This window comes from Podarcis liolepis, assembly GCF_965112155.1.
Source record: "Podarcis liolepis genome assembly, chromosome: 2".
In the NCBI taxonomy this organism is placed as follows: domain Eukaryota; kingdom Metazoa; phylum Chordata; class Lepidosauria; order Squamata; family Lacertidae; genus Podarcis; species Podarcis liolepis.
Genome location: NC_139555.1, coordinates 231,087 through 237,238, shown reverse-complemented (window position 1 = coordinate 237,238; position 6,152 = coordinate 231,087). Strand labels below are relative to the sequence as shown.

The following is a 6,152-nucleotide window of genomic DNA, read 5'->3' as shown; positions in this document are numbered from 1 at the left end:
GAGAAAGTCAGATCATGCATTGAGACTTCAGAAGCAATTGTGTTCCTTTGGAAGTATTTCCTTTGGTTATAAATATCTGCTCAGAAGTAGGACCCATTGAACCCAGGTTAGTGGATATAGGATTGTGGCCTCATTCACTTAGATTACAGATTACAGATTACAACCACTCTGAAATTATTTAAACCAAACCTAATTGTTTTAAGATGAGCCTGTAACAATGGGCCTGTAATCACTGCACTACAAATAACTACTTGCACTACATGAACAATATTGGCAAGCTTATTAACCTTCAGCTGTTATTTAATAAACATCCTATTCCCTGTTAGCATTTATTGCATGGGCCAAGCGCATAAGGCATACTGTGTGCCAATGGGGATTTGATAGTGAAAATAAGACACAGAAGACTATGGGGTGGATTAGATTAGGCCACAACTTTATAGATTTCAGATGTAAGCCGTTTTGACATCAGGCATTGGATAAGCATCCACCATCCACCCTTAACCAGACCACGTGCTGGTTGAACTTAATAATAATCATCGTCATCATTATCATTATTATTTATTATTTTATTTATACCCTGCCCATCTGGCTGCATTTCCCCAGTCACTCTGGGTGGCTTACAGAATATATAAAACATAGTAAAATATCAAACATTAAAAACTTCCCAATACAGGTCTGCCTTCAGATATCTTCTAAAAGTTGTATAATTCTTTATCTCCTTGACATCTGAAGGGAGGGCATTCCACAGGGAGGGCACCACTACCGAGAAGGCTCTCTGCGTGGTTCCCTGTAACCTCAGTGTCCAGGCTGGATGATGGGGTTAGAGATGCTCCTTCAGGTATACTGGGCCAAGGTCATTTAGGTAGGGCTGCCAAACGTCCAGACTTTACCGGGATTTCAAAGGCTGAATTGATGTCTGGGGGGAATTTCAGAAAGGCAGCACTTTGTCCTGGATTTTCGGGTTTTCCCTACTTTAGGGCTTTAAAGGTCAGCACCAACATTTTGCATTGTGCTTGGAAATATTCTGGGAGACAATGTAGGTCTTTCAGGACCGGTGTTATATGGTCTCGGCGGCCACTCCCAGTCACCAGTCTAGCTGCCGCATTCTGGATTAATTGTGGTTTCCGGGTCGCCTTCAAAGGTAGCTCCACATAGAGTGCATTGCAGTAGTCCAAGCGGGAGATAACCAGAGCATGCACCACTCTGGCAAGACAGACAGTGGGCAGGTAGGGTCTCAGCCTGCGTATCAAGTGGAGCTGTAAACAGCTGCCCTGGACACAGAATTGTCCTGGGCTTCCATGGACAGCACTTAACGAAATAATACAATAAAATACTGGCGTGTTCTGAAGGGCCTTCTAGGCTTTGAGAAACTGCTTGGACCCATGTTTCCTAGGCGCAAGTGCAAGTCTGGATGAGCCCATAGTGCAAAGGGCACATGTGAAATGTGTCAAGAGCAGTGCACCAGCTCAAGTAACTTTGGCAGCCCAGCCCAGGTGAAGCTGGTGAAGATTGACTAAATGAGGGAGGTGCTTGGCATGATGTTCCAGATTGGTTGATAAAGCCCTGTCAGATCTGCAAACGAGGCTTAAGCAGGCACTCAAACCTGTCTTTCCTGCCTGTTGAGTAAGGTGACATCCACAAACTGATGAAATATTAATCTGTTTGTAACATTTTAGCAATTAAATCTGAACTCTAAAGTGAGAGAGGCAGGAGAGGATCATGATTTCCAAAACAAGTAAATGGATCTGGGGCAGAAGAGTTGCTTAAACCATAGAACAAGGGGGACCTGTACCCAAAATGTTCCACTATGCAGCGCTCCCTATCCACCCTTTGATTCTTTCCAGCACTTTGTTTTCTCTATTTTCCTCAGTTATCATTCCTTGCCTACTGAGCATGTTGAGTCCTCGTCAGCTTGCTTCTTTTCCTTTTTGTTCTTCGACAAAGGGGTTTCCCAGAACACAATGGAGCAGTTCCCTTATTGGGGAAAAGTTTCACTGTTCTGAGCTTTTTAGTTTAAGGAAAATGCGATGAGGGACTCATACCTGCTTCCTTTTGCACCATGCTTTTTGCACAAGTCTGGGCTGCTTTTCCTGGAAAAACCCACATTTCACTGTGGAATTGGAGCAAATGGCAATCTGCGGAAAACCTGACTGACAAAATATGCTTGGACACAGTAAAACCCAGACCTGTGCCTAGAAATGCAGCACAGAAGGCAGTCTGGAGGAGCACTTCAAGGCAACATGATAGAAGAGTGTAAAATTATCCATGGCTTAGAGAAATTGGGCAGAGAAAAGCTCCCCATCCATCCCCATAGCACTATGTGAACTTGTGAACATCCAATGAAGCTGAATGTTGAGGGATTCAGGGCAGGTAAAAGAAAGTCCTTCATGCAGCCCAGTGTTAAACTGTGGAATGTTCTCCCTTAGGAGGCAAGGATGGCCACTAACGTGAATGGCTTCAGAAGAGGGTTAGACCAATTCATGGAGGAGAAGGCTTTCGGTGACTGCTAGCCACAATGGTTGGAGGCAGCAGGTCTCTGAATGCCAGTTGCTCTTGTGCGCAGTGGCTGCTTGGGTACTTCCCACAGCTATCTTGTTGGCCACTGTAAGAGCAGGACACTGGACTTGGTGGGCCACTGGCCTGATCCAGCAGACTCTTCCAGTGCTCTTAAGCTGATACAATACCCTCTTGTGTATGCCATTTTGGCTACGAAAGGACCAGTGGTCAGAGAACTGAGACCTGCAACAGAATGTTGTAGTGCAGGGTGTTAAGGATTCCAAGCATTCCATTATTTCCAAATTGCCTGTAGGTTTCCTGTTTCTCTTCCCAGCAGTGCATGAGCATTCAATGCCACTAAGCATGCTCAGTCCAACTTCCCTCAGAGCTGCTTTTTTTTTGGGGGGGGGGGTGTCCAGAGGCGGAGCTAGCGGCTCTGGCACCTGGAACGGCACACATGCTGTGCACCCAGGGGTGGGACGAGAATCCCAGGGGGACGCCGCAGTGATGTCACCCCTCCTCAGGGATGACACCCGGGGTTGGCCACATACACTGCACACCCCTTCCTCTGCCAGTGGGGGGGGGGTCCCTTCCCATGAGGGTTTCTTCCCCTAAAGATTAGTTGTATTTCTGCAAAACTTAGGGTATCTTGAGTCAGTGGTGTATTGGGGGGCACAACCAGGGCCCCCCGCTACAGGCTCCCTGCCAAGCTCCTACTGCCTTCCAGAGCTGTGAAGAGGCAATTCATGCCCAGCCTGATATTCAGATGCATTAGTGCCTCCAAGCATGAAGACTGATCAACCATACTGACCATTTTTACACAATTCAAACTCCAGCAAATCCTCCTAAAGGAGGTGTTCTGAAAATCAAGGGGTTGGGTTTTGAAAGGTAGGGGTTTTTCACATTAAAAATATGAGCACTAACCTCCCCAAACAGAAGATAAGTGCACCTGTGTGTTGAAAGTGGGCTGCTCTTCTGAAGAACTGGGATTCAGCTGTGGTGCTTCTGTAGCAAAAGTCCTTCCATATGCCTTTAAATCCACCAATGACAGATGAGGCAGCCACAGCTCCTCTTGCCCCATCCCTTGCTGATCCTTCCATCCACCCCCTTCCCTCACCCAGTGCTGCTGGGCAGAGAGGGGGAGGACATTCAAATCTAGAAGGGAATGGGTGGGGGAAACTCTGGATGCCTCTTCCTGTGCTACCTTGAGAGATCTAAATATGCCTAAGTGTTCATGGGGTTATTCACCCACGCACCTACCCATCAACCTCCCAGATATAAATGAGGAAGAGGGCATTTATGTGGTGGTGGACGTGCTCTGCAATGGCCTACCCACTGGAAATAAGGGGTGCACCAACTTTTATACAATATCAGTGTATGCTGAAAACTTCCTTGTTCATCTTGGTCTTTGCTAGCTGTTGATGCTAGCTGCTCTAGAATTGTTAATGAGAGCTTGTTGGGACTTGATTGTAACTGTATATTTTAAAAATTGTATTTGTACTGTTTATAAGATAATACAACACACTGAATAACTTGAATTTGGTATGTACGCGTATATTCTCTCTGTGTGTATGTGTGTATGTTGTTTTTATGTAGACACACAGAGACAGACAGAGACATTCGTTTCTCAAGTTCTCAGCTGCCTTATATTACTACAGGAAGTGGTAAAGCTTCCCTTGCAGGAAAGTTCATTTTCACCATGGAGACTGAAAATCATGAGCAGACGGAGGCATTTGACAACACTCCATGGCCCACTGTTACCCTCCCTTACTGGATGTCAGATATGACAGTTTGATTCCCTCCCCCTCTTTCTTTTTCTTTTTCCTTTCCCCTCCTGTGAAGAGGCTGCATCCTAATGTTTTAATGTTGTATCTTAAGCTTTTAAATTGTATTTTAATCAACTTGTTTTTATTATTGGTTGTTAGCCGCCCTGACTTGGCTGGGGAGGGTGGGAAATAAATAAATAAATAAATAAATAAATAAATAAATAAATAAATAATCTTCTCCTTTCCAGAGTCTCAATCCCTGGTACCCATGATTCCATGAGTCTCCTTGGTGACTTGAAGATCCACTGTCAGAGCTGGCCTCTCGAAGCTCAGCTGGCTGCTGGCATGCGCTTTCTGGACATCCGCTGCAAACTAGAAAGTGGCCATTTTCTTATCTACCATGTCAACACTTTCCAGAAGGCTGATTTTTCTGAAGTTCTGAACAAGACATTGAGCTTCCTCAGGGACCACCCACAGGAGACTGTACTTATGAGGGTCAAAGAGGAACTCCCAATTATTCCCAAAGAAGACTTTGTCCCCTGTTTGCAGCAGTATTTGGGTGAAGAAGGCCAGGGCTGTGTTTGGACAAAGGAGGCCATTCCCACCTTAGGCCAGGCATGAGGCAAGGTGGTCCTCTTGGAGGAACTGGAGAAAGAGGTGTTGGGAGTGCTGTATGAGGAACTAAGTGTTGGTGATGCCTGGGACGTTTTCTCTGCGGAGCGCAAATGGGACTGGGTTAAGGAACACCTTAATGCAGCAGCCAATGGTGACCAAGCTGTCATACACCTTACCTATTGCTCTGGTAATGGGCTTTTCACCAACCCTGAGGAACTAGCCAAATAAATCAATCCACTCTGCTATGAACGCCTGAGGGCTCAGGCTGTGGAAGTTGTGTGCTGGGGTGTGGTGATAATGGATTTTTCTGGTACAGGACTGATTCGCACCATTGTGGAGAGTAATTTGGAGATGGGGAGCGGCCACACAACCACTTAGCTTGGTAGAGGTTAGTTTTTGTTAAGAGATGTACTAAGGAAGCCAAGTTAAGGAGAGCCTAATCTATAATCACAGATATTTGTAGGCAGGTTGTTATCACCTAGTGGTGTCCAGAATCACTTTGTTTTGTCCATTATTCCTTTACTACTGACTAGACGATTTGCCTTTGTTCTGTTTGCCAGCATGAAGTTCAGTGAAGTGTTTCAAGAGGAGTGAGACCAGAGCTCAGTGATAGTCCATGCTTTGCATGGAGATGTTATCAGGTTCAATCTCTGGCATTTCCAGGCAGAGTCCAGAAAGAGCCCTGTCTGTTAAAAAGAAATGCACATGAAAAGTCATATTTCTATACATATAATAACAATCTAAGAATGTTGTCACACTGCAGTTCACTTGGCCAATGACAGAGGGTGCTGTTGCCATACTGTAGTATGGCAACAGCTCAGCAGTAACAGCAGAGAGGACGGGGGGGGGGGGCTTTCTCCTCTTTATTTCACTCTCCCCCACTGATGACATGCTGATCCTTTCAATCTTAGACATCAGAAATTAAAATGTTGACTCCAAGGTGGATGAGACCTTCCCCTTTCCACCTCATGCTGCTGCCAGTGTCACTCCAGAGCCAGTGGTTGGCTGCCACTTCTGGGTGCTTTCCATGTCCCTTTCCATCTCATGCCATTGTGGCCTATGGCGGGGGTGGGGAATGAGGGACAGAAAGTCTTTCCTCACATTCACCACCCCATCACTTCAGAGCTGCCTTTCTGCTGCAGTTAGCAGCACCAACTTGTCTGTGGTCAAGCGGAGTGCAGTGTGGTGACATTCTTAGTTTTTTATTATATGCAGTGCTTTTTATTGGGGGGGGATGCAGGGGTACGCATACTCCTAAACATTTTGTGAATCTTT

General features: G+C 45.8%; 1 pseudogene across 1 annotated transcript; it reads left to right on the top strand.

Annotated features, from left to right (window-relative positions):
- Positions 1-4,180: 4,180 nt before the first annotated feature.
- On the top strand, positions 4,181-5,517 carry LOC310700887 (1-phosphatidylinositol phosphodiesterase-like; annotated as a pseudogene). Its single transcript has 2 exons — positions 4,181-4,285; positions 4,494-5,517. The product of its transcript is annotated as a 1-phosphatidylinositol phosphodiesterase-like (transcript).
- The last annotated feature ends 635 nt before the right edge of the window (positions 5,518-6,152 follow it).